At 41.8% G+C, this 26,544-nt stretch overlaps 2 long non-coding RNA genes across 3 annotated transcripts in view; one reads left to right on the top strand and one right to left on the bottom strand.

Annotated features, from left to right (window-relative positions):
* The window catches only part of LOC137224412 (uncharacterized), a 286,239-nt gene that overhangs the window by 79,832 nt on the left and 179,863 nt on the right, over nt 1–26,544 (top strand). The gene's annotated exons all lie outside the window — the stretch shown is intronic.
* The window catches only part of LOC137224831 (uncharacterized), a 136,472-nt gene continuing 129,225 nt past the window's right edge, over nt 19,298–26,544 (bottom strand). Inside the window, exon 5 of one of the 2 annotated variants that reach the window (XR_010943522.1) lies at nt 19,298–19,701. This is a non-coding gene — a long non-coding RNA (uncharacterized lncRNA). The remainder of the gene's footprint in view (nt 19,702–26,544) is intronic. The other variant, XR_010943521.1, reaches the window with a different exon arrangement.

Below are 26,544 nucleotides of genomic sequence, written 5' to 3'. Positions count from 1 at the left end.
CACAACACAGACACTAGTCCCCTCCACCAGGAAGCCTACACAACCCACTGAACCAACATTAGCCACTGGAGACAGACATCAAAAACAGTGGGAACTATGAACCTGCAGTCTGCAAAAAGGAGACCCCAAACACAGTAAGATAAGCAAAATGAGAAGACAGAAAAACACACAGCAGATAAAGGAGCCAAATGAAGAGGAAATAGGCAGTCTACCTGAAAAAGAGTTCAGAATAATGATAGTAAAGATGATCCGAAATCTTGGAAATAGAATGGACAAAATGCAAGAAACAGTTAACAAGGACCTAGAAGAAATAAAGATGAAACAAGCAAAGATGAACAACACAATAAATGAAATTAAAAGTACTCTAGATGGGATCAATAGCAGAATAACTGAGGCAGAAGAACGGATAAGTGACCTGGAAGATAAAATAGTGGAAATAACTACTGCAGAGTAGAATAAAGAAAAAAGAATGAAAAGAACTGAGGACAGTCTCAGAGACCTCTGGGACAACATTAAACGCACCAACATTCGAATTATAGGGGTACCAGAAGAAGAAGAGAAAAAGAAAGGGACTGAGAAAATATTTGAAGAGATTATAGTTGAAAACTTCCCTAATATGGGAAAGGAAATAGTTAATCAAGTCCAGGAAGCACAGAGAGTCCCATACAGGATAAATACAAGGAGAAATATGCCAAGACACATATTAATCAAACTGTCAAAAATTAAATACAAAGAAAGCATATTAAAAGCAGCAAGGGAAAAACAACAAATAACACATAAGGGAATCCCCATAAGGTTAACAGCTGATCTCTCAGCAGAAACCCTACAAGCCAGAAGGGAGTGGCAGGACATACTGAAAGTGATGAAGGAGAAAAACCTGCAGCCAAGACTACTCTACCCAGCAAGGATCTCATTCAGATTTGATGGAGAAATTAAAACCTTTACAGACAAGCGAAAGCTGAGAGAGTTCAGCACCACCAAACCAGCTTTACAACAAATGCTAAAGGATCTTCTCTAGGCAAGAAACACAAGAGAAGGAAAAGACCTATAATAACGAACCCAAAACAATTTAGAAAATGGGAATAGGAACATACATATCGATAATTATCTTAAATGTAAATGGATTAAAGGCTCCCACCAAAAGACACAGATTACCTGAATGGATACAAAAACAAGAACCTTATATATGCTGTCTACAAGAGACCCACTTCAGACCTAGAGACACATACAGACTGAAAGTAAGGGGATGGAAAAAGATATTCCATGCAAATGGAAACCAAAAGAAAGCTGGAGTAGCAATTCTCATATCAGACAAAATATACTTTAAAATAAAGACTATTACAAGAGACAAAGAAGGACACTACATAATGATCAAGGGATCGATCCAAGAAGAAGATATAACAATTGTAAATATTTATGCACCCAACATAGGAGCACCTCAATACATAAGGCAAATACTAACAGCCATAAAAGGGAAAATCGACAGTAACACATTCATAGTAGAGGACTTAAACACCCCACTTTCACCCATGGACAGATCATCCAAAATGAAAATAAATAAGGAAACACAAGCTTTAAATGATACATTAAACAAGATGGACTTAATTGATATTTATAGGACACTCCATCCAAAAACAACAGAATACACATTTTTCTCAAGTGCTTATGGAACATTCTCCAGGATAGATCATATCTTGGGTCACAAATCAAGCCTTGGTAAATTTAAGAAAATTGAAATTGTATCAAGTATCTTTTCTGACCACAAGGCCATGAGACTAGATATCAATTACAGGAAAAGATCTGTAAAAAAATACAAACAAATGGAGGCTAAACAATACACTACTTAATAATGAAGTGATCACTGAAGAAATCAAAGAGGAAATCAAAAAATACCTAGAAACAAATGATAATGGAGACACAACGACCCAAAATCTATGGGATGCAGCAAAAGCAGTTCTAAGAGGGAATTTTATAGCAATACAAGCCCACCTTAAGAAGCAGGAAACATCTCAAATAAACAACCTAACCTTGCACCTCAAGCAATTAGAGAAAGAAGAACAAAAAAACCCCAAAGCTAGCAGAAGGAAAGAAATCATAAAAATCAGATCAGAAATAAATGAAAAAGAAATGAAGGAAACAATAGCAAAGATAAATAAAACTAAAAGCTGGTTCTTTGAGAAGATAAACAAAATAGATAAACCATTGGCCAGACTCATCAAGAAAAAAAGGGAGAAGACTCAAATCAATAGAAAGAGAAATGAAAAAGGAGAGGTAACAACTGACACTGCAGAAATACAAAAGATCATGAGAGATTACTACAAGCAACTCTGTGCCAATAAAATGGACAATCTGGAAGACATGGACAAATTCTTAGAAATGCACAACCTGCCAAGACTGAATCAGGAAGAAATAGAAAATATGAACAGACCAATCACAAACACTGAAATTGAAACTGTGATTAAAAGTCTTCCAACAAACAAAAGCCCAGGACCAGATGGCTTCACAGGCGAATTCTATCAAACATTTAGAGAAGAGCTAACACCTATCCTTCTCAAACTCTTCCAAAATATAGCAGAGGGAGGAACACTACCAAATTCCTTCTACGAGGCCACCATCACCTTGATACCAAAACCAGACAAGGATGTCACAAAGAAAGAAAACTACAGGCCAATATCATTGATGAACATAGATGCAAAAATCCCCAACAAAATACTAGCAAACAGAATCCAACAGCACATTAAAAGGATCATACACCATGATCAAGCGGGGTTTATTCCAGGAATGCAAGGATTCTTCAATATACGCAAATCTATCAATGTGATAAACCATATTAACAAATTGAAGGAGAAAAACCATATGATCATCTCAATAGATGCAGAGAAAGCTTTTGACAAAATTCAACACCCATTTATGATAAAAACCCTGCAGAAAGTAGGCATAGAGGGAACTTTCCTCAACATAATAAAGGCCATATATGACAAGCCCACAGCAAACATCATCCTCAATGGTGAAAAACTGAAAGCATTTCCACTAAGATCAGGAACAAGACAAGGTTGACCACTCTCACCACTCTTATTCAACATAGTTTTGGAAGTTTTAGCCCCAGCAATCAGAGAAGAAAAGGAAATAAAAGGAATCCAAATCAGAAAAGAAGAAGTAAAGCTGTCACTGTTTGCAGATGACATGATCCTATACATAGAGAATCCTAAAGATGCTACCAGAAAACTACTAGAGCTAATCAATGAATTTGGTAAAGTGGCAGGATACAAAATTAATGCACAGAAATCTCTGGCATTCCTATATACTAATGATGAAAAATCTGAAAGTGAAATCAAGAAAACACTCCCATTTACCACTGCAACAAAAAGAATAAAATATCTAGGAATAAACCTACCTAAGGAGACAAAAGGCCTGTATGCAGAAAATTATAAGACACTGATGAAAGAAATTAAAGATGATACAAATAGATGGAGAGATATACCATGTTCTTGGATTGGAAGAATCAACATTGTGAAAATGACTCTACTACCCAAAGCAATCTATAGATTCAATGCAATCCCTATCAAACTACCACTGGCATTTTTCACAGAACTAGAACAAAAAATTTCGCAATTTGTATGGAAACACAAAAGACCCCGAATAGCCAAAGCAATCTTGAGAACGAAAAAAGGAACTGGAGGAATCAGGCTCCCTCACTTCAGACTATACTACAAAGCTACAGTAATCAAGACAGTATGGTACTGGCACAAAAACAGAATGATAGATCAATGGAACAGGATAGAAAGCCCAGAGATAAACCCACGCACATATGGACACCTTATCTTTGATAAAGGTGGCAGGAATGTACAGTGGAGAAAGGACAGCCTCTTCAATAAGTGGTGCTGGGAAAACTGGACAGGTACATGTAAAAGTGTGAGATTAGATCACTCCCTAACACCATACACAAAAATAAGCTCAAAATGGATTAAAGATCTAAATGTAAGTCCAGACACTATAAAACTCTTAGAGGAAAACATAGGCAGAACACTCTATGACATAAATCACAGCAAGATCCTTTCTGACCCACCTTCTAGAGTAATGGAAATTAAAACAAAAATAAACAAATGGGACCTAATGAAACTTCAAAGCTTTTGCACAGCAAAGGAAACCATAAACAAGACCAAAAGACAACCCTCAGAATGGGAGAAAATATTTGCAAATGAAGCAACCGACAAAGGATTAATCTCCAAAACTTACAAGCAGCTCATGCAGCTCAATAACAAAAAAACAAACAACCCAATCCAAAAATGGGCAGAAGACCTAAATAGACATTTCTCCAAAGAAGATATACAGACTGCCAACAAACACATGAAAGAATGCTCAACATCATTAATCATTAGAGAAATGCAAATCAAAACGACAATGAGATATCATCTCACACCAGTCAGAATGGCCATCATCAAAAGTCTGGAAACAATAAATGCTGGAGAGGGTGTGGAGAAAAGGGAACACTCTTGCACTGCTGGTTGGAATGTGAATTGGTTCAGCCACTATGGAGAACAGTATGGAGGTTCCTTAAAAAACTACAAATAGAACTACCATATGACCCAGCAATCCCACTACTGGGCATATACCCTGAGATAACCAAAATTCAAAAAGAGTCATGTACCAAAATGTTCATTGCAGCTCTATTTACAATAGCCCGGAGATGGAAACAACCTAAGTACTCATCATCGGATGAATGGATAAAGAAGATGTGGCACATATATACAATGGAATATTACTCAGCCATAAAAAGAAACGAAATTGAGCTATTTGTAATGAGGTGGATAGACCTAGAGTCTGTCATACAGAGTGAAGTAAGTCAGAAAGAAAAAGACAAATACCATATGCTAACACATATATATGGAATTTAAGAAAAATAAAATGTCATGAAGAACCTAGGGGTAAGGCAGGAATAAAGATGCAGACCTACTAGAGAAAGGACTTGAGGTTATGGTGAGGGGGAAGGGTGAGCTGTGACAGGGCAAGAGAGAGTCATGGACATATACACATTAACAAACGTAGTAAGGTAGATAGCTAGTGGGAAGCAGCCGCATGGCACAGGGATATTGGCTCGGTGCTTTGTGACAGCCTGGAGGGGTGGGATAGGGAGGGTGGGAGGGAGGGAGATGCAAGAGGGAAGACATATGGGAACATATGTATATGTATAACTGATTCACTTTGTTATAAAGCAGAAACTAACACACCATTGTAAAGCAATTATACCCCAATAAAGATGTTAAAAAAAAAAAGTATACATAGAGTAAGGGTAGTAGATCAAACATTTATTAAGCTTCTGTAAAGAATAAAAGACAATAGTAGTATGTTTTTTTAAAAAGAGAGGACCCAAATAAATCAGAAATGAAAGTGATGATGTTACAACAGACACCACAGAAATACAAAGTATCCTAAGATACACACAGGGTAACTCAGGGCTCAGACTGGACACAGCTCACTCTCCATTCCCCTGTACATGAGTTACTGAGGAGGGGGTCCCTGAGGGGAGGCACAAGATAGAAGATGTTAGGCATCAACATGACTGTATTTATGTTAAAGGTGCTTGAACTACATTCACATGAGATGGTTTTGTCCTGAATGTACATCAGCACCTTTGGTCTGAACTGCAGATCTTTGGCTTCACCACCTCCACTGACAGCATTAGCTTCACCTGCTGTGGACCATCTCCTATAGGATTTCCACAACCACAAAGAATTGAAGCTTCACAGGACCCAGAGTCTGTGAGACTCCACTCAGAGTCCCAGAGTCTCAACTCCACTCAGAGACGTAGAGTCACAATAGAGACTCCACTCGTGGAGGGCACACAACAGTAGTGTGCACATCAGGACCCAAGGGAAGGAGCAGTGATCCCATAGGAGACTGAGCAGACCTACGTGCTAGTTATAGAGGGTCTCCTGCAGAGGTGGGGGGTGGCTGTGTCTCACTGTGGGGACAAGGACACTGGCAGCAGAAGTTCTGAGAAGTCCTCCTTGGCATGAGCCCTCCCAGAGTCTGCCATTAGCCCCACCAAAGAGCCAGGTAGGATCCAGTGCTCGGTGGCCTCAGGCCAAACAACCAACAGAGAGGATACTCAGCCCCATGCATCAGCAGACAAGAAGATTAAAGTTTTATTGAGCTCTGCCCACCAGAGAAACACCCAGCTCTACCCACCACCAGTCCCTCACATCAGGAAGGTTGCACAAGCCTCTAAGATAGACTCATCCACCAGAGGGCAGACAGCAGAAGAACTACAATTCTGCAGCCTGTGGAAGGAAAACCACATTCACAGAAAGATAGAGAAAATGAAAAGGCAGAGGACTTTGTACCAGATGAAGGAACAAGATAAAACCCCAGAAAAACAACTAAATGAGGTGGAGATAGGCAACCTTCCAGAAAAAGAATTCAGAATAATGATAGTGAAGATGATCCAAGACCTTGGAAAAAGAACGGAGGTAAAGATCAAGAAGACGCAAGAAATGCTTAACAAAGACCTAGAAGAATTAAAGAACAAACAAACAGAGATGAACAATAAAATAACTGAAATGAAAAATACACTAGAGGGCTTCCCTGGTGGTGCAGTGGTTGAGAGTCTGCCTGCCACTGCAGGGACACCGGTTCGTGCCCTGGTTCGGGAAGATCCCACATGTCGCAGAGTGGCTGGGCCCATGAGCCATGACTGCTGAGCCTGCGTGTCCAGAGCCTGTGCTCTGCAATAGGAGAGGCCACAACAGTGAGAGCCCGGCGTACTGCAAACAAACAAACAAAAATACACTAGAAGGAATCAATAGCAGAATAGCTGAGGCAGAAGAACAGATAAGTGATCTGGAAGACAGAAAGGTGGAATTCACTGCTGTGAAACAGAATAAAGAAAAAAGAATGAAAAGAAATGAAGACAGCCTAAGAGGCCTCTGGGATAAAATTAAAGGCAATAACAATCGCATTGTAGGGGTTCCAGAAGGAGAAGAGAGAGAGAAAGGACCCGAGAAAATATCTGAAGAGATTATAATCGAAAACTTCCCGAGCATGGAAAAGGAAAGAGCCACCCAAGTCCAGGAAGTGCAGAGTCCCAGGCAGGATAAACCCAAGGAGAAAAATGCTGAGACACAGGGCAATAAAATTAACAAAAATTAAAGACAAAGAAAAATTATTGAAAGCAACAAGGGAAAAGTGGCAAATAACATACAAGGGAACTCCCATAAAGTTAACAGCTGATTTCTCAGCAGAAACTCTAAAAACCAGAAGGGAGTGGCATGATAAATTTAAAGTGATGAAAGGGAAGAACCTACAACCAAGAGAACTCTACCCAGCAAGGATCTCATTCAGATTTGATGGAGAAATCAAAAGCTTACAGACAAGCAAAAGCTAAGAGAACTCAGCACCACCAAACCAGCTCTACAACAAATGCTAAAGGAACCTCTCTAAGTGGGAAACACAAAAGAAGAAAAGGATATACAAAAACAAACCCATAACAATTAAGAAAATAGTAATAGGAACATACATATCGATACTTACCTTAAATATGAATGGATTAAATGCTCCAACCAAAAGACACAGGCTTGCTGAATGGATACAAAAACAAGATCCATATATATGCTGTCTATAAGAGACCCATTTCAGACCTAGGGGCACATACACACTGAAAGTGAGGGGATGGAAAAGGATATTCCATGCAAATGAAAATCCAAAGAAAGCTGGAGTAGCAATACTCATATCAGATAAAATAGACTTTAAAATAAAGAATGTTACAAGAAACAAGAAAGGACACTACATAATGATCAAGGGATCAATCCAAGAAGAAGATAGAACAATTATAAATATATATGTACCCAACACAGGAGAACCTCAATACATAAGGCAACTGCTAACAGCTGTAAAAGAGGAAATTGACAGTGACACAATAATAGCAGGGGACTTTAACACTTTACTTACACCATTGGATATCATTCAGTCAGAAAATTAATAAGGAAACACAAGCTTTAAATGACACAATAGACTAGATAGATTTAATTGATATTTATAGGACATTCCATCCAAAAACAGCAGATTACACGTTCTTCTCAACTGCACACAGAACATTCTCCAGGATAGATCACATCTTGGGTCACAAATAAAGCCTCAGTAAATTTAAGAAAACTGAAATCATATCAAGCATCTGTTCCAACAACAAGGCTATGAGATTAGAAATCAATTACAGGGGAAAAAAACGTAAAAAACACAAACACATGGAGGCTAAACAATACGTTACTAAATAACCAAGAGATCACTGAAGAAATAAAAGAGGAAATCAAAAACTACCTAGAGACAAATGACAACAAAAATATGATGATCCAAAACCTATGGGATGCAGCAAAAGCAGTTCTAAGAGAGAAGTTTATAGCAATACAAGCCTACCTCAAGAAACAAGAAAAATCTCAAATAAACAATCTAAACTTACACCTAAAGGAACTAGAGAAAGAAGAACAAAACACAAAGTTAGTAGAAGGAAAGAAATAATAAAGATCAGAGCAGAAGTAAATGAAATAGAAACAAAGAAAACAATAGCAAAGATCAATAAAACTAAAAGCTGCTTCTTTGAGAAGATAAACAAAAACTATAAACCTTTAGCCAGACTCAAGAAAAAGAGGGAGAGGGCTTCCCTGGTGGCGCAGTGTTTGAGAGTCCGCCTGCCGATGCAGGGAACACTGGTTCGTGCCCTGGTCTGGGAAGATCCCACATGTGGTGGAGCAGCTGGGCCTATCAGCCATGGCCACTGAGCCTGCGCATCTGGAGCCTGTGCTCCGCAATGGGAGAGGCCACAACAGTGAGAGGCCCACGTCCCACAAAAAAAAAAAGAAAAAAGAAAAAGGGGGAGAGGAATCTAATCAATAAAATTAGAAATGAAAAAGGAGAAGTTGCAACAGACACCACAGAAATACAAAGCATCCTAAGAGACTACTACAAGCAACTCTAGGCCAATAAAATGGACAACCTGGAAGAAGTGGACAAATTCTTAGAAAGGCATAAACTTCCAAGACGGAACCAGGAAGAAATAGAAAATGTGAACAGACCAATCACAAGTAATGAAAATGAAACTGTGATTAAAAATCTTCCAACAAACAAAAGTCCAGAACCAGATGGCATCAGAGGTGAGTTCTATCAAATATTTAGACAAGAGCTAACACTCAAACTCTTCAGAAATTTGTAGGAAAAGGAACACCCCCAAACTCATTCTATGAGGCCACCATCACCCTGATACCAAAACCAGACAAAGATACTATAGAAAAAGAAAATTAAAGACCAATATCACTGATCAATAGAGATGTAAAGATCCTCAAGAAATTCTAGTAAACAGAATTGAACAACACATTAAAAGGATCATACACCATGATCAGGTGGGGTTTATCCCAGGAATGCAAGGATTCTTCAATATACACAAATCAATCAATCTGATACACCATATTAACAAATTGTAGAATAAAAATATGATCATCCCAATAGATACAGGAAAAGCTTTTGACAAAATTCAACACCGACTTATGATAAAAAGTCTCCAAAATGTGGGCATAGAGGGAATGTACTTTAACATAATAAAGGCCATATATGACAAACTCACAGCAAACATCATTCTCAATGGTGAAAAACTAAAAGCATTTCCTCTAAGATCAGGAACAAGACAAGGATGTCCACTCTCACCACTATTATTCAACATAGTTTTGGAAGTCCTAGACACAGCAATCAGAGAAGAAAAAGAAATAAAAGGAGTATAAATTGGAAAAGAACAAGTAAAATTGTCACTGTTTGCAAATGACACGATACTATACATAGTGAATCCTAAAGATGTCACCAGAAAACTACTATAGCTAATCAGTGAATTTGGTAAAGTTGCAGGATACAAAATTAATGCCCAGAAATCTCTTGCATTCCTCTACACTAACAATGAAAAATTGGAAAGAGAAATTAAGGAAACAGTCCCATTCACCATTACAACGAAAAGAATAAAATATGTAGGAATGAACCTACCTAAGGAGGTAAAAGACCTGTACTCAGAAAACTATAAGACACTGCTGAAAGAAATCAAAGATGATATAAACAGATGGAGGTATAAACCATGTTCTTGGATTAGAAGAATCAATATTGTGAAAATGACTATACTACTCAAAGCAGTCTACAGATTCAATTCAATCCCTATCAAATTACCAGTGGCATTTTCTACAGAACTAGGAAAAAATAATTTTAAAATTTGTATAGGGACACAAAAGACCCCGAATAGCAAAAGCAGTCCTGAGGGAAATTAAATGAGCGGGAGGAATCAGACTTCCTGACTTCAGACTATACTACAAAGCTACAGTAATCATGATTATACGGTACTGGTAAAAAAACAGAAATATAGATCAATGGAACAGAATAGTACACCAGAGAGAAACCTACGTACCTATGGCTAACTCATCTACGACAAAGGAGACAAGGTTATACAATGGAGAAAAGACAGTCTCTTCAGTAAGTGGTGCTGGGAAAACTGGACAGCTACACGTAAAAGAATGAAATTAGAACACTCCATAACACCATACACAAAAATAAACTCAAACTCGATTAGAGATCTAAATGTAAGACCAGACACTATAAAACTCTTAGAGGAAACCATAGGCAGAACACCCTATGACATAAATCACAGCAAGATCCTTTTTGACCCACCTCTTAGAGAAATGGAAATGAAAACAAAAGTAAAGAAATGGGACCTAATGAAACTTAAAAGCTTTTGCACAGAAAAGGAAAACATAAACAAGATGAAAAGCCAACCCTCAGAATGGGAGAAAATATTTTCAAATGAAGCAAATGACAAAGGATCAATCTCCAAAATTTACAAGCAGCTCATGTAGCTCAATATCACAAAAACAAACAACACAATCCAAAAATGGGCAGAAGACCTAAATAGACATTTCTCCAAAGAAGATATACAGATTGCCAACAAACACATAAAAGGATGCTGAACATCACTAGTCATTAGAGAAATGCAAATCAAAACTACAGTGAGGTATCACCTCCCAGCAGTCAGAATGGCAACCATCAAAAAATCTACAAACAATAAATGCTGGAGAGGCATTTATTGGAGAAAAGGGAACACTCTTGCACTGTTGGTGGGAATGTAAATTGATATAGCCACTCGGGAGGACAGTATGGAGGTTCCTTAAAAAACTAAAAATAATAATACCATACAACTCAGCAATCCAACTACTGGGTATTTACCCTGAGAAAACCATAGTTCAAAAATAGTTATGTACAACAATATTTATTGCAGCTCTATTTACAATAGCCAGGACATGGAAGCAACCTAAGTGTCCATCGACAGATGAATCAATAAAGAAGATCTGGCACATATATACAGTGGAATATTACTCAGCCATAAAAGGAAACAAAACTGAGTTATTTGTAGTGAGGTGGGTGGACTCAGAGTCTGTCCTACACAGTGAAGTAAGTCAGTAAGAGAAAAACAAATACTGTATGCTAACACAGATATATGGAATCTAAAGAAAAAAGAAAGTTTATGAAGAACCTAGGGGCAGGACAGGATTAAGGACACAGATGTAGAGAAAGGACTTGTGGACATGGGGAAGGGGAAGGATAAGCTGGAATGAAGTGAGAGAGTGGCATGGGCATATATACATTACCAAATGTAACATCAATAGCTACTGGGAAGCAGCCACATAGCACAGGGAGATCAGCTCGGTGCTTTGTGACCACCTAAATGGGTGGGATACGGAGGGTGGGAGGGAGATGCAAGAGGGAGGGGATATGGTGATATACGTATATGTATAGCTGATTCACTTTGTGATACAGCAGAAACTAACACTCCATTGTAAAGCAGCTGCACTCCAATAAAGGTGTAAAAGGAAAAAAAAAAGCCCGGAGATAAACCTACACACCTATGGTCAACTAATCTATGACAAAGGAGGCAAGACTATACAATGGAGAAAAGACAGTATCTTCAATCAGTGGTGCTGGGAAAAATGGACAGCTACATGTAAAAGAATGAAATTAGAACACTCCCTAACACCATACACAAAAATAAATTCAAAATAGATTAGAAACGTTAATGTAAGACGGGATAGTGTAAAACTCTTAGAGAAAAACATAGGAAGAATACTCTGACATAAATCACAGCAAGATCTTTTTTGATCCACCTCCTAGAGTAATGCAATGAAAAAGAAAAATAAACAAATGGGACCTAATGAAACTTAAAAGCTTTTGCACAGCAAAGGAAACTACAAACAAGACGAAAAGACAACCCTCAGAATGGGAGAAAATATTTGCAAATGAATCAATGGACAAAGGATTTATCTCCAATATATATAAACAGCTCATGCAGCTCAATATTAAAAAAAACAAAAACCCAATAAAAAATGGGCAGAAGATCTAAATAGACATTTCTTCCAGGAAGACATAGAGTTGGGCAAGAAGCACATGAAAAGCTGCTCAACATCACTAATTATTAGAGAATTGCAAATCAAAACTACAATGAGGTGTCACCTCACACCTGTTAGAATGGGCATCATCAGAAAATCTACAAACAACAAATGCTGGAGAGGGTGTGGAGAAAAGGAACCCTCTTCCACTATTGGTGGGAATGTAAATTGATACAGTCACTATGGAGATCAGTATGGAGGTTCCTTAAAAAACTAAAAATAGAATTATCATATGATCCAGCAATCCTACTACTGGGCATATACCCAGAGAAAACCATAAATCAAAAAGACACATTCACCACAATATTCATTGCAGCACTATTTACAATAGCCAGGTAATGGAAGCAACCTAAATGCTCACAGAAAGACAAATGGATAAAGATGTGGTACACATATAAAATGGAACATTACTCAGCCATAAAAAGGAATGAAATTGGGTCATTTGTAGAGACGTCGATGGTTCTAGAGACAGTCATGCAGAGTGAAGTAAGTCAGAAAGAGAAAAACAAATATTGTGTATTAACGTATATATGTGGAACCTAGAAAAATGGCACAGATGAACCTGTTTGCAGGGAGAAATAGAGACACAGATGTAGAGAACAAACATATGGAACACCAAGGGGGGAAAGCCTTGGGGTGGTGGTTGTGGGAGAAATTGGGAGATTGGCATTGACATGTATACATGTCAATGTATATATATATGTGTAAAAATAGATAACCAATGTATATATGTATAAAATAGATAACCAATAAGAACCTGCTGTATAAAAAAATAACCAATGTATATATGCATAAAATAGATAATCAATAAGAACCTGCTGTATAAAAAAATAAATAAAATTAAATTTAAAAATTTTAAAAATAAATAAAATTTTTAAAAAACAGAAAAAAAGTTCTTCCCTTCGCATAGATGTATTTATATGAATGAATTATTTCCATGCTTATATCTATAAATACAAAAAAGAGGAATAAAATATACCTTGAACCAAAAAAGAAAAAAAAAAACAGAACCCACCAGTTATACAGAGGAAAACCCTATCAGGGCACTTGCTCCAGTGGTAAACAATGCTGAAGTTGGTCAGAGGTGGGGAGTCATCTCCCATGCAGCCAGCAGCCCCCCTGCAAGGAGCGTCCTCATTGCAAAGCTGGGGGACCGTGCCGAGGCGTCTGTGAGTAAACGTGAGCTGAGCCCCAGGCCAGCTGCTGCTGAACTTTTCCCACCCTTCCCAGGTAAAACACCTGAATGAGTTCAAGGACTTGAAAGCCTAGAGGAAGGGCCGTGGAGCTACACCAGCGACAGCACGCAGGCCGACTTGGTGCCTGCAGGCCAACCAGGATGGTCCCGGCCCGGTGCACTTCTGGAAGCTTTCCATTTCCCTTCCCCCTCCTGTCCCGGCCCCCAGTGCTTTTTACCTTCCTCAGCTCTGCCCGGGGAGAAATTCCAGCGGCAGGTATGGGTGACACATCCTCTTGTTTAGCAGGTGGAAGCCTGGCAACTTCTGCAGAAAGTCCAGCAGAGCCCCACTCACACCGGGCCACCCACAAAGCCGTGGCCCCTCACTCCCTCCCACCAGCCCAGCCCGGAGACTGCTGACAGGGTAGAGAATATGGCGTTAGGCACAGCTGCAGGGGCTCTTGCTGCCTGGAGCAGTGTTTATATTGACCTCAACCCAGGCACACCTGGGGAGGGCTGGTCGGCAGGGTCAGGCAGCCCAGGTCAGCCAATCCTCACCCCTCAGGGGCTCACAGTTGCAGAAAATGGACCTTGCTGAACCGGCCAAGTCCAAGGAACAGGTGTGGCGTCCTGAGGGTCAGGATAGACAAGGGGGTGCAGCCCTGACTTGTTTTCCAATCATTTTATCTGGCCCATGAGTGGGAGACAATTTCAAGAAGACCCTCTCCTAATGAGAGGAACCCAGGAGTCAGGGAGAGGAGGGGTGGTAGGTGGAGACAGAGGCCTCGTGCCCCGACTGCAGTGGAAGTCTCTTGAAGACCAGGTGGAGGGAGGCCGCACAGAGTGATGCCCAGGGTCACAAACCTGTCAGAGCTGCTGTTTGTTAGTTCAAGTCCTGCTCTGAGGTGCTTTCTGACCGACAGGTGGGCTGGGGGTGCTCTGCAATGAGGGCTATGTGCATGGTTCCTGTGTGCCCAGCCATGCCGGGGTACCTGCCCAGGGAAGCTCCGTATCCTGGGAGGGGCCTGACCACGAGAGCCCCATGGGCTGCTGGGTAGCTGCACAGGTGAGCTCCATATCCTGGGAGGGGCGTGACCACAAGAGCCCCGTTGGCCGCTGGGGATCTGCCCAGAAGAGCTCCATATCCTGGGAGGGGCCTGACCATGAGAGCCCCGTGGGCTGCTGGGAACCTGGTAATGGATGTCAGAACAGTCAGTGAAGCCACCGAGGATATACATCCAGTATTTCCTAATTCCTACACCCTGTTGGTCATTCTACCATCCACCAGGACATGGTATTCTGTATTAGACTTCAGTGATGCTTTCTTCTGTATTCCATTAGTCCCAGAGTCACAAGAAATTTTGGCTTGTGAGTGGCAGGATTCAACATACAACAAAAACAATACTGCTGGGCCGTCCTGCCCCAAGGGTTCAAAAATTCCCACAACATCTTTGGGGAAACGTTAGCTAAAGATCTAAAAGTTCTACCTCTGGAAAAGGGAACCTTTCTTCAATATGCAGATGACATTCTGATCGCCAGCCCTACTAAGGAATCCTCTGAACTATGTAGCCAATAAAGGATAGAAGGTGTCCAAGAAAAAGGCTCAGATATCACAGACTAAGGTGACCTGCCTGGGCTTCATTCTCACAGAAGGTCGGAGAAGCCCATCTCAGGAAAGGGAAGAAGCCATTTGAAGCCTTACCCCTTCTAAAACTAGAAGACAGCTTACGCGTTCCTGGGGAGGCTGGGGTTTGCTGCACCTGGATCCCTAACTACAGTCTACTAGCTGGGCCTCTATATGAAACACTGAAAGGAAAAGATGATGATCCTTTTGAATAGAATCCAGAAGCAGCCTTTCAAGAATGCAAAGAGTAGTCAATTCAGAGCCTTGCCCTGGAACTCCCTAATTTAGCTAAACCCTTTGACCTTTATATTCCCGGTCGAAGGTGAATCGCCCTTGGAGGATTAGTGCAAAAACTGGGACCACGTGAAATAGAGCAACGCAAGAATGCCCTCCAGGTAGGATAAACTATGGTCACCAAGGGCTTGGCCCACAGCCCCATCCGGACAGGATACTGGGAGTATCTAAACACCTGGAAATCAGCAGCCCACAAGGCCAGCTTCCTCCTAAGGGAAAAGGACCCCACGTGGTGATCCTAACCACCCACCATGCCCTGAAGTGGCAGGGGTGGCTCCGTGGGCACACTGACCTCGAGTGATGAGGCCCTCCAACTCCAACCTCCAGAGAGACAACCGGGGCAACGGGCCCCCATGATGACTCGTGTGACCATCACTTGACCTGGAGTTTCTCTCAGAAAACAGCAAGAGTGTGCCCCGAAAGAGCAGACTACTGCTTGCAGGACTTACTGCACCCAGAGGGGAGCTAATAAGCTTGGTATGGGAACCGTATATCACGCTGTCACAATAGAAAAGCCTGCGGACACCGCAGTGATGACAGCCAATAAGACCGGCTGGACTCCTGGCTACTTCAAAAGGCCGTTGACTCAGTGGCCGTCATGGTCCTGGATCACCACCGGCCCTGGACTGTCTGGGAGTTGAGTAGGCAGGGCTCTGACACCTGGTGCTGTTTGTACGTTAATTCAGGGGCCTAATTGAAGAAAGCGCAGACTACTGGTCAGAGCATCTAGGCTGGCAGAAACCGTCAGCCTAAGGTGGCCGAACAAATGTGGGGCGGGGTAAAACCGGCCCCCCACCAGCGTCTCTGCGCATCTCTTTCCTGGACCCTTAAAGGTCATTAGAATCTATAACGCTTCCAATGCTGGTGCTCAGGTGGACGAGCAGTGAGGCAGGAGGCCTGGGGACAATCAACCTCACCTGGAGGCTGCTGGGGAGAAGTTCAGCCCCTGCCCCCCGGGTATGAGGACTCCCAACTCAGCACGAAGCAGTTACAGAAGAGGGGTCTGCACCCTCAGCACCCCAACACTGAGGAACGGGACAAAAGGCAGAGGAGGGGTTTGTCACCGGCAAAGCCCATTAAAAATTCCTGGGAGATAAAAATAGAATCTGGGTAATAAAATAGAGTCTAACCTTTTTTTCCTTTGTGCTTTGTCTAATTTCACGTGCTCCTAGGGTTCCGCATGCAGAGGTCCCACACCCGGTACTTCAGACCCGATTTCCTAGTGGAAAATGGCTGGGCCGACACCTCAGCTCGCGGGCCCCCCCCCCCGTGCAGACTCCGCGACATAGAGCCTGAGCTGCAGCCAACCCGGCCCTCGAGAGCTCCGCCCCCTCCCTCCCGCCGACGCTGACGGGATCCCTACACAGCAGCCTGGCCCGCAGCCCGCGGGGGAGCGCACGCTCTCACCTCTCCATTCTCTGATCAAAATATAAATTTTCCTTTGCTTCTGAACCAAACTCAGTCTTGATCTGTTGACTCCAATGACACTGGGCAGGGGGACCCTTGTTGGGGCCCACTCTGTAGGATCAGTAACAGAAATTGAGAACATTGTAACTTCAATGAACAGATGTGTGAGCCAAACTGTAATTAACATAGAGCAGTGTATAAGGCTCGGGTAAAATAAGATGTTTCTAACACTCCCATTGGATATTTCCATCACTTTATTATAGAGGTTTGTCTTATTTGTCAGGTCAACATTAGAGAAATGAAGTGATTTCTTTCCAAGGATGTACATCTAATAATCTTGCCTGAGGCTTCAGTCTTGTTTTGAATGCTTTTCCATTGAAAATGATACCTCTCTTTCAGCTCCCCCAATTCTGAGAAGTATAAAATCTTATAATTTATTATTACCAAAGGGGAAAGCTGGGAGGAGGGATAAATTAACACTTTGGGATTAACACATACACACTGCTATGTATAAAATAGATCATCAACAAGGAACTACTGTATAGCACAGGGAACTACACTCAATATTTTGTAATAACCTATAAGGGGAAATAATCTGAAATAGAATAGATATTTTTATCAACATCATCTATCAACGACAGATAAAATGTAACCTAAGGGAAGCCGATGGTGAGTGCTCTGACCCTGAAGACTTCAATCATCTAAAGTTCGGACTCTGCCTACTGCCCAAGCCCCTTAATGAACATACGTGTAGCCGTAGCTTAAAAATTCCCCAGTTTGGGGTTCGGGGAGACATGGATTCGGAAAAATCCCTGGTGCTCTCCTTACATGGATGGGACCCTTCCTACAGCTAAAACATGCCTGTGATACCCAGAAGATGGTACACTGTTTGATCGGGAAGAGTTTGGAAAAGACACGTCATCTTCTCATCTCCAGGTAGTCGGGTTCAACCCGCCAGCGTCCTTCCTAACAATCTCCCCACTTGGGGATGTCAGCACCTTCAGCATCCTGTTGCGCACAGTTTGGAATTTGTCCAGAGGATGAAGCGGAAGGATGAGAAACAATGAGAGACAAGTCCTAGGTGTTCGGACAGGCACATGTCACTCTAATTTCCAATCAGGAAGACGTATTGACCAAAGGCTAAGATTACCCCTGGAAACAGAATAGGGCTTGAGGAAATCCCGCTGTTTTGTGGCCAGCTCCCCAAAACACAAGTTGAAAAATGGAACTCAGGGGCACTATAATTCACGAAACTGCGGAGTTGAAAATATCTATTGTCGAAAAATGTCTTGAGGTAAGTCACCGAAAAGGACTTGTAAGCAAGGGAGAATGGCAGGAAAGGGATTTGAAGAGGTAGAAAGGACTCGCCACAAGAAAAGGGGCTGAACATCGCCAACGATGCAATTGGCCAAAAAGGGCGTATGCGTTTTTTCTGAATATATTCAAGAAAAGGGCATACACCCTTTTCAGCCAACCAAACAGGTGGGCATTGCAAATCAATACTACAAAGGGTATCACTTCGCATCAGTCAGAAGAGCCATCCTCATAAAGTGTAAACACCAGAAATGCAGGACAGGGCAAGGAGAAAAGGGAGCCCTGTGAGGTTGATAGTGGAAATGTAAATTTCCAATAGCCAGTCTGGAGAAGTGTATTGTGTTTACTAAATAATCTTAAAAAATGAGCTACAGAGCATAGGGTACTTGCACTCATGGGCGTATATTTCGGGAAAAACAAAAATCGACAGGACACAGGCACCCCAACATTTACGGCCTCTCTGTTTAAAAGAGCCTCGACTTGGATACAACCTAAATGTCTCTGGAAGGAAAAAATGGATAAAAGAGATGTGGTACTTATGTAGAGAGGAATATTATCTCAGTCAGGAAATCAATGAAATAAAGCCAGTTGCAACAACTCGGGAGGAGTTGCGTACGATCATTCTAAGTGACATAAGTCAGAAAAAAAAGACACATAAGATATCACTTAAAGGTGGAATCAAAAATGGCTACACATGGGGCTTCCCTGGTGGCGCAGTGGTTGAGAGTCCGCCTGCCGATGCAGGGGACACGGGTTCATGCCCCGGTCTGGGAAGATCCCACATGCCGCGGAGCGCCTGGGCCCGTGAGCCATGGCCGCTGAGCCTGCGCGTCCGGAGCCTGTGCTCCGCGGGGGGAGAGGCCACAACAGTGAGAGGCCCGTGTACCGCAAAAAAAAAAAAAAAAAAAAAAAAAAATGGCTGCACGTGAAATAAATTACGAAACAGAAACATAGTGAAATATGTAGAAAACACACATAAGGCTGCTAAAGGGGAAAGGTGGGGAGGGGTGAGGCATTATCCAGGAGTTTGAAATTAGCAAAGATACCATGCCAAATACCAAATTGATAATCGAAAAGGCCTACATGGTACCTCAAAGAACTGTGCTCAGCACACTCAGGTCACCGAATAAGAATATATATGACTGGTAAGAATCTGAAAAAGAATTTATTGATGTTTCTCTGTACGTCAATCAAGCGGAAGTACAGCAGCAAGAAACAGAGCATTGAAAATCAGCTGTAACCGGGCTTCCCTGGTGGCGCAGTGGTTGAGAGTCCGCCTGCCGATGCAGGGGACACGGGTTCGTGCCCCGGTCCTGGAAGATCCCACATGCTGCGGAGCGGCTGAACCCGTGAGCCATGGTCACTGAGCTTGCGCGTCCGGAGCCTGTGCTCCTCAACGGGAGAGGTCGCAAGAGTGAGAGGCCTGCGTACTGCAAAAAAAAAAAAAAAAAAAAAATCAGCTGTAAGCAATATAATAATAAATTAAAAAAAATAAAAGACAGTGAGAGAGAAAAGATTCTTACAACTTTTGCTCAGGGGCTGTGATGCAACATGGATTGAAGACATCTAGACCCAGAGCAGTATGACACATAAGGCTGGAAACTGTTCGGGCTAAGACGATTAGTGAGGTTGGGTGAGCAAGTGGAGACCCTTTAAAGTAATACTGCCTGGTAACCATTCCATGGGTCCCAAATCTCCAGGTTCAAGGGAATCTTAATACAACTAAAACATGCACGGGAAACCCAGACGACTGTACACAGTGTGAGCGGAAAAGTTTTCTAAAATGCACCTCATTTTTCATCTGCTGGTGCTCCGGTTCGCCATTCCAGCCACTTTACTAACAATCTCCCCACTTGGAGAAGCAGTACCTTTAAATTCCTGTTCCGTACAGTTTGCAAATTCTCCGGACAATGAACGGGAAGAGAGAGAACTAATGAGAGACTACATCTAGGTGTTTGGACAGGCATATGTCACTCTAATTTCCAATCAGGAAGCAGAATTAACCAGACTCAGCCTGCCTTCCGGAACCAGAATAGGGCATGAAGCAATCCTGCGATTTGGCGGCCAACTCCCAAAAAACCGAGTTGAAAAATGGAGCTCAGGGGCACTGCAATTCACAAACCTACAGGGTTAAAAGTGATAACTATCATCCAAAAATATATTGAGGTAAGGCAACGAAGACGATTTGAAAGCAAGGCAGAATGGCAGGAAACAGTTTTCAGGAGGTAGATGGGAGTCGCCTTTAAAGGACATGAAAAGCTGCAGAACTTCCACAATGATGCAGTTGGCCAAAAAGGGCGTATGCGTTTTTTCCAAAATATATTCAGGAAAAAACGCATACAGCCCTTTTTGGCAAACCAACAAGCTGGCAATGCAAATCAGCAGTAGAAAGAAATCTCACTTCGCATCAGTCAAAAGGGCCATCCAGAAAAAGTGTAAAAACCAGAAATGCAGGACAGGCCATGGAGAAAAGGGAGCCCTGTTACACTGATGGGCGGCATGTAACTTGCCAACAGCCACTCTGGAGAAGTGTTTGGTGTTTCCTAACACATCTAAAAAACAGAGCTACAGAGCATAGGGCACTTCCACTCATGGGAGTATACCTTGGGAAAACCAAAAATCGACAGTACACAGGCACCCCAAGACCTAGGGCTGCTCTGTTTACAAGAACTTCGACTCGGGTACAAGTTAAATATCCCACGAAAGAGAAAAATGGATAAACAAGTTGTGGTACTTATGTACAATTGAATATCCCTCAGCCAGGAAATCAATGTCATAAGGCTAGTAGCAGCATAATGAGTGATTTAGGAACGATGATTCTAAGAGAACTAATTAACAGAGATAAAGAAACTTATCACAATGTATCACTTATAGAGGGAACGTAAACATAGCTAAACATGAACTGAATTACAAAGCAGAACAGAGTCACACATTTAGAAATCACACTTATGCCGGCTTAAAGGGAAAGGTGAGTTGGGGTGCTGCATAAAACAAGAGTTTGAAATTAGCACAGATACCATGCCATCAACCAAATATGTATTAGAAAAGACTTATTCATTGCTCAATGAACTGGACTCAACACACCCTATTCACCACAGAACAATATATATGCACAGTAAGATTCTTAAAAAGTATTAATTGATATCTCTCTGTAAGTGAGTCAAGTGGCTGTGAAGCAGCATAGACACAGCATCGAAAATCAGCTAAACCCCATTATAAATATAAATCACACACAAAAGAAAACATAGTGAAAGAGAGAGAAACTCTTACAAAATTCTTTCAGGGACGGTGATGCAACCTGGATTGACCACATCTGCACCCATAGCTGGAAGAAACATAAGGCTGGAAACTCTTGAGTCTGAGAGTATTGGTGAGGTTGGGTGAGAAAATGCCGACCCTTTAAAGTAATACTGCGTGATACCCATTCCATGGGTCCCAACTCTCCAGGATCAAGGGAATCTTCCTACAGCTAAAACATGCATTGGAAAAACAAAGGATGGTACATTGTGTAATCCAGAAAGGTTTCTAAAACGCAGCTCATTTTTCACCTCCTGGTGCTCGGGTTCGCCAGTCCAGCCGCTTTACTAACAATCTCCCCACTTGGAGAATCAGCATTTTTAACCTCCTGTTTCGCACAGTTTGCAATCTGTATGGAGGATGAACGGGAACAGGGGGAATCAATGAGAGACTAGCTGTAGGTGTTTGGACAGGCACATGACACGCTAATTTCTCATCAGGAAATAGAATTAACCAAAGGCTCAGCCTGCCGTCCCGGAACCAAGGTAGGGCCTGAAGCAATCCTCCGGTTTTGCGGCCAGCTCACAAAAAAAGCGAGTTGAAAAATGGAGCTCAGGGGCACTGCAATTCACAAACCTGCAGAGTTATAAAGGACAACTATCGTCCAAAACTATATTGAGGTAAGACAACGAAGAGGATTTGAAAGCAAGGCAGAATTGCAGGAAACAGGTTTCAAGATGTAGATTGGACTTGCCTTTAAAGCACATGAAAAGCGGCAGAACTTCGACAATGATGCAGTTGGCAAAAAAAAAAATATGCGTTTTTTCCTGAATATATTCAATGTATTCAATTCAATATATACAATGAAGTCTCACTTCCCACCGGTCAAAAGGGCCATCCGAAAAAAGTGTAAAAACCAGAGAGGCAGGCCAGGCCATGGAGAACAGGGAGCCTTGTTATGCTGATGGGCGGCAAGTAAGTTGCCAACAGCCATTCTGGAGAAGTGTTTGGTGATTCCTAACACATCTAAAAAACAGAGCTACAGAGCATAGGGCACTTCCACTCATGGGCGTATATCTTGGGAAAACTAAAAATCAACAAGACAAAGCCACACAAAAGTATAGGGCTGCTCTGTTTATAAGAACCTTGATTTCTGTACACCTTAAATATCCCAGGAAAGAGAAAAATGGATAAACAATTTGTGGTACTTATGTACAACGGAATATCACTCAACCATGAAATCAACGTCATAAGGCCAGTAGCAATAATGAGTGGATTTAGGTACGATGATTCTAAGTGAAATGAGTCACACAGAAAAAGAAACTTATCATAAGATATCACTTATAGAGGGAATGTAAACTTGGCTACACATGAGCTGAATTACAAAACAGAACAGAGTCACACAATTAGAAAACGCACTTATGCCTGCTTAAGGGGAAAGGTGAGGTGGGGTGATGCATAAAAGGAGAGTTTGAAATTAGCACAGATACCGTTCCATAAACCAATTATGTAATAGACAAGACCTACTCCTTGCTCAATGAACTGGACTCAACACCATCTATTCAGGCAGAAGAATATATCTGAGTAGTAAGAATCTTAAAACATATGTATGGCTATCTCTCTGTAAGTGAATCAAGTGTGTGTAGAGTGGCATAAACACAGCAGTGAAAATCAGGTAAAACCCGTTATAAAGATAAATTTCAAAAACAAAACACAAAGAGAGTGAAAGAGAGAGAAATTCTTACAAAATTCGTTCAGGGGCTGTGATGCAACCTGCACTGACAACATCTACACCCACAGTTGGATGAGACATGAGGCCGGACACTTGGGGCTGAGAGGATTGGTGAGGTTGTGTGTGAGCAAATGCAGATGGTTTAAAGCGATATTGCGTGCTACCCACTCCATACGTCCCAACTCTCCAGGTTTAAGGGACTCTTCCTACAACTAACACATGCATGGGAAACCCAGAGGATGGTACACCATGTGATCGGGAAACGTTTCTAAAACGCCCCTAATTTTTCATCTCCTGGTGCTTGGGTTCGCCATTCCAGACGCTTTACTAACAATCTCCCCACTTGGAGAGTCAGCGACTTTAACCTCCTGTTTCGCACAGTTTGCAATTTCTTCTGGGGGATGAACGGGAAGAGGGGGAACCAATGAGAGACTAGCTGTAGGTGTTTGGACGGGCACATGTCACTCTAATTTCCCCTCAGGAAGAAGAATTAACCAAAGGCTGAACCTGCTGCCCCGGAACCAGAATAGGGCCTGAAGCAATCATGCGGTTTTGCGGCCAGCTCACAAAAAAGCTAGTTGAAAAATGGAGCTCAGGGGCAATGCAATTCACAAAGTTGCAGAGTTATAAAGGACAACTATCGTCCAGAAATATATTGAGCTAAGGCAACGAAGAGGATTTGAAAGCAAGGCAGAATTGCAGGAAACAGATTTCAAGAGGTAGATTGGAGTCACCTTTAAAGTACATGAAAAGCCTCAGAACTTCAACAACGGTGCAGACAAAGGGGACATATGCGTTTTTTCCTGAATATATTCAGGAAAAAATGCATATGCCCTTTTTGGCCAACCAAGCAAACGGGCAATGAAAATACGCACTACAAAGAAATCTCACTTCTGACCGGTCAAAAGGGCCGTCCGAAAAAAAGTGTTAAAACCAGAGAGGCAGGACAGGCCATGGAGAACAGGGAGCCATGTTACACTGATGGGTGGGATGTATATTGCCAACAGCCACTCTGGAGAAGTGTATGGTGTTTCCTAAAACATCTAAAAAACAGAGCTACAGAGCATAGGGCACTTCCACTCATGGGCGTATATCTTGGGAAAACTAAAAATCAACAAGACAGAGCCACCCCAAAGTTTAGGGCTTCTCTGTTTATAAGAACCTCGATTTCGGTACAACTTAAATATCCCAGGAAAGATAAAAATGGATAAAAAAGTGGTGGTACTTATGTACAACTGAATATCACTCAGCCATGAAATCAATGTCTTAAGGCCAGTAGCAGCATAATGAGTGGATTTAGGTACGATGATTCAAAGTGAAGTAAGTCACACAGAAAAAGAAACATCATAATCTATCACTTATAGAGGGAATGTAAACTTGGCTACACATGAACTGAATTACAAAACAGAACACAGTCACACATTTAGAAAACACACTTATGCCTGCTTAAGGGGAAAGGTGAGGTGGGGTGATGCATAAAAGGAGAGTTTGAAATTAGCACAGATCCGTTCCATAATCCAAATATGTAATAGAGAAGTCCTACTCCTTGCTCAGTGAACTGGACTCAACACCCCCTATTCACCACAGAAGAATATATCTCACTAATAAGAATCTTAAAACCTATCTATTGATATGTCTCTGTAAGTGAACCAAGTGTGTGTAGAGCGGCATAAACACAGCAGTCAAAATCAGCTAAACCCCATTATAAAAATAAATTTCAAAAACAAAACACAAAGACAGCGAAAGAGAGAGAAATTCTTACAAAATTCTTTCAATGGCTGTGATGCAACCTGGTTTGACCACATATACACCCACAGCTGGATGAGACATAAGGCTGGACACTTGGGGCTGAGAGGATTGGTGAGGTTGGGTGAGCAAATGCAGACCCTTTAAAGCAATACTGCATGCTACCCATTCCATGGGTCGCAACTCTCCAGGTTTAAGGGAATCTTCCTATAGTTAAAAGAGGCATGGGAAACCCAGAGGATGGTATACCATGTGATCGGGAAAAGTTTCTAATACACACCTCATTTCTCATCTCCTGGTGCTCGGGTTCACCATACCAGCCGCTTTACAAACAATCTCCCTACTAGGAGAGTCAGCACCTTTAACCTCCTGTTTCGCACAGTTTGCAATTAGTGCGGAGGATGAACGGAAAGAGGGGGAACCAATGAGAGACTAGCTGTAGTTGTTTCGACGGGCACATGTCACTCTAATTTCCCATCAGGAAGAAGAATTAACCAAAGGCTCAGCCTGCCGCCCCGGAACCAGAATAGGGCCTGAAGCAATCCTGTGGTTTTGCGGCCAGCTCACAAAAAAGCAAGTTAGAAAATGGAGCTCAGGAGCACTGCAATTTACAAACCTGCAGAGTTATAAACGACAACTATCGTCGAAAAATATACTGAGGTAAGGCAAAGAAGAGGATCTGAAACCAAGGCATAATTGCAGGAAACAGATTTCCAGAGGTAGATTGGACTTGCCTTTAAAGCACATGAAAAGCGGCAGAACTTTGACGATGATGCAGTTGGCCAAAAAGGGCGTATATATACGTTCTTCTTCCTGAATATATTCAGGAAAAACGCATACGCCCTTTTTGGCCAACCAAGCAAACGGGCAAGGCAAATCCTCACTACACAGAAGTCTCACTTCTCACCAGTCAAAAGGGCCATCCGAAAAATGTGTAAAAACCAGAAAGGCAGGACAGGCCTCGGAGAACAGGGAGCCTTGTTACGCTGATGGGCGGGATATAAATTGCCAACAGCCACTCTGAGGAAGTGTATGGTGTTTCCTAAAACACCTAAAAAACAGAGCTACAGAGCATAGGGCACTTCAACTCATGTGCGTATATCTTGGGAAAACTAAAAATCAACAAGACACAGCCACCCCAACGTTTAGGGCCGCTCTGTTTACACGAACCTCAACTTTGGTACAACTTAAATATTCCAGGAAAGAGAAAAATGGATAAAGTTGTTGTGGTACTTATGTACAATGGAATATCACTCAGCCATGAAATCAGTGTCATAAAGCTAGTAGCAGCGTAATGAGTGGATTTACTTACCATGATTCTAAGTGAAATAAGTCACACAGAAAAAGAAACTTATAAGATATCATTTATAGAGGGAATGTAAACATGGCTACACATAAACTGAATTACGAAACAGAACAGAGTCACACATTTAGAAAGCACACTTATGCCTGCTTAAGTGGAAAGATATGGTGGGGTGATGCACAAAAGGAGAGTTTGAAATTAGCACAGATACCATTTCATAAAGCAAATATGTAATAGTGAAGACCTACTCATTGC

The sequence above is a fragment of the Pseudorca crassidens genome, chromosome 5 (genome assembly GCF_039906515.1).
Source record: "Pseudorca crassidens isolate mPseCra1 chromosome 5, mPseCra1.hap1, whole genome shotgun sequence".
In the NCBI taxonomy this organism is placed as follows: domain Eukaryota; kingdom Metazoa; phylum Chordata; class Mammalia; order Artiodactyla; family Delphinidae; genus Pseudorca; species Pseudorca crassidens.
The sequence above is the reverse complement of the archived record's forward strand: the minus strand, read 5'-3'. Positions and strand labels throughout refer to the sequence as shown.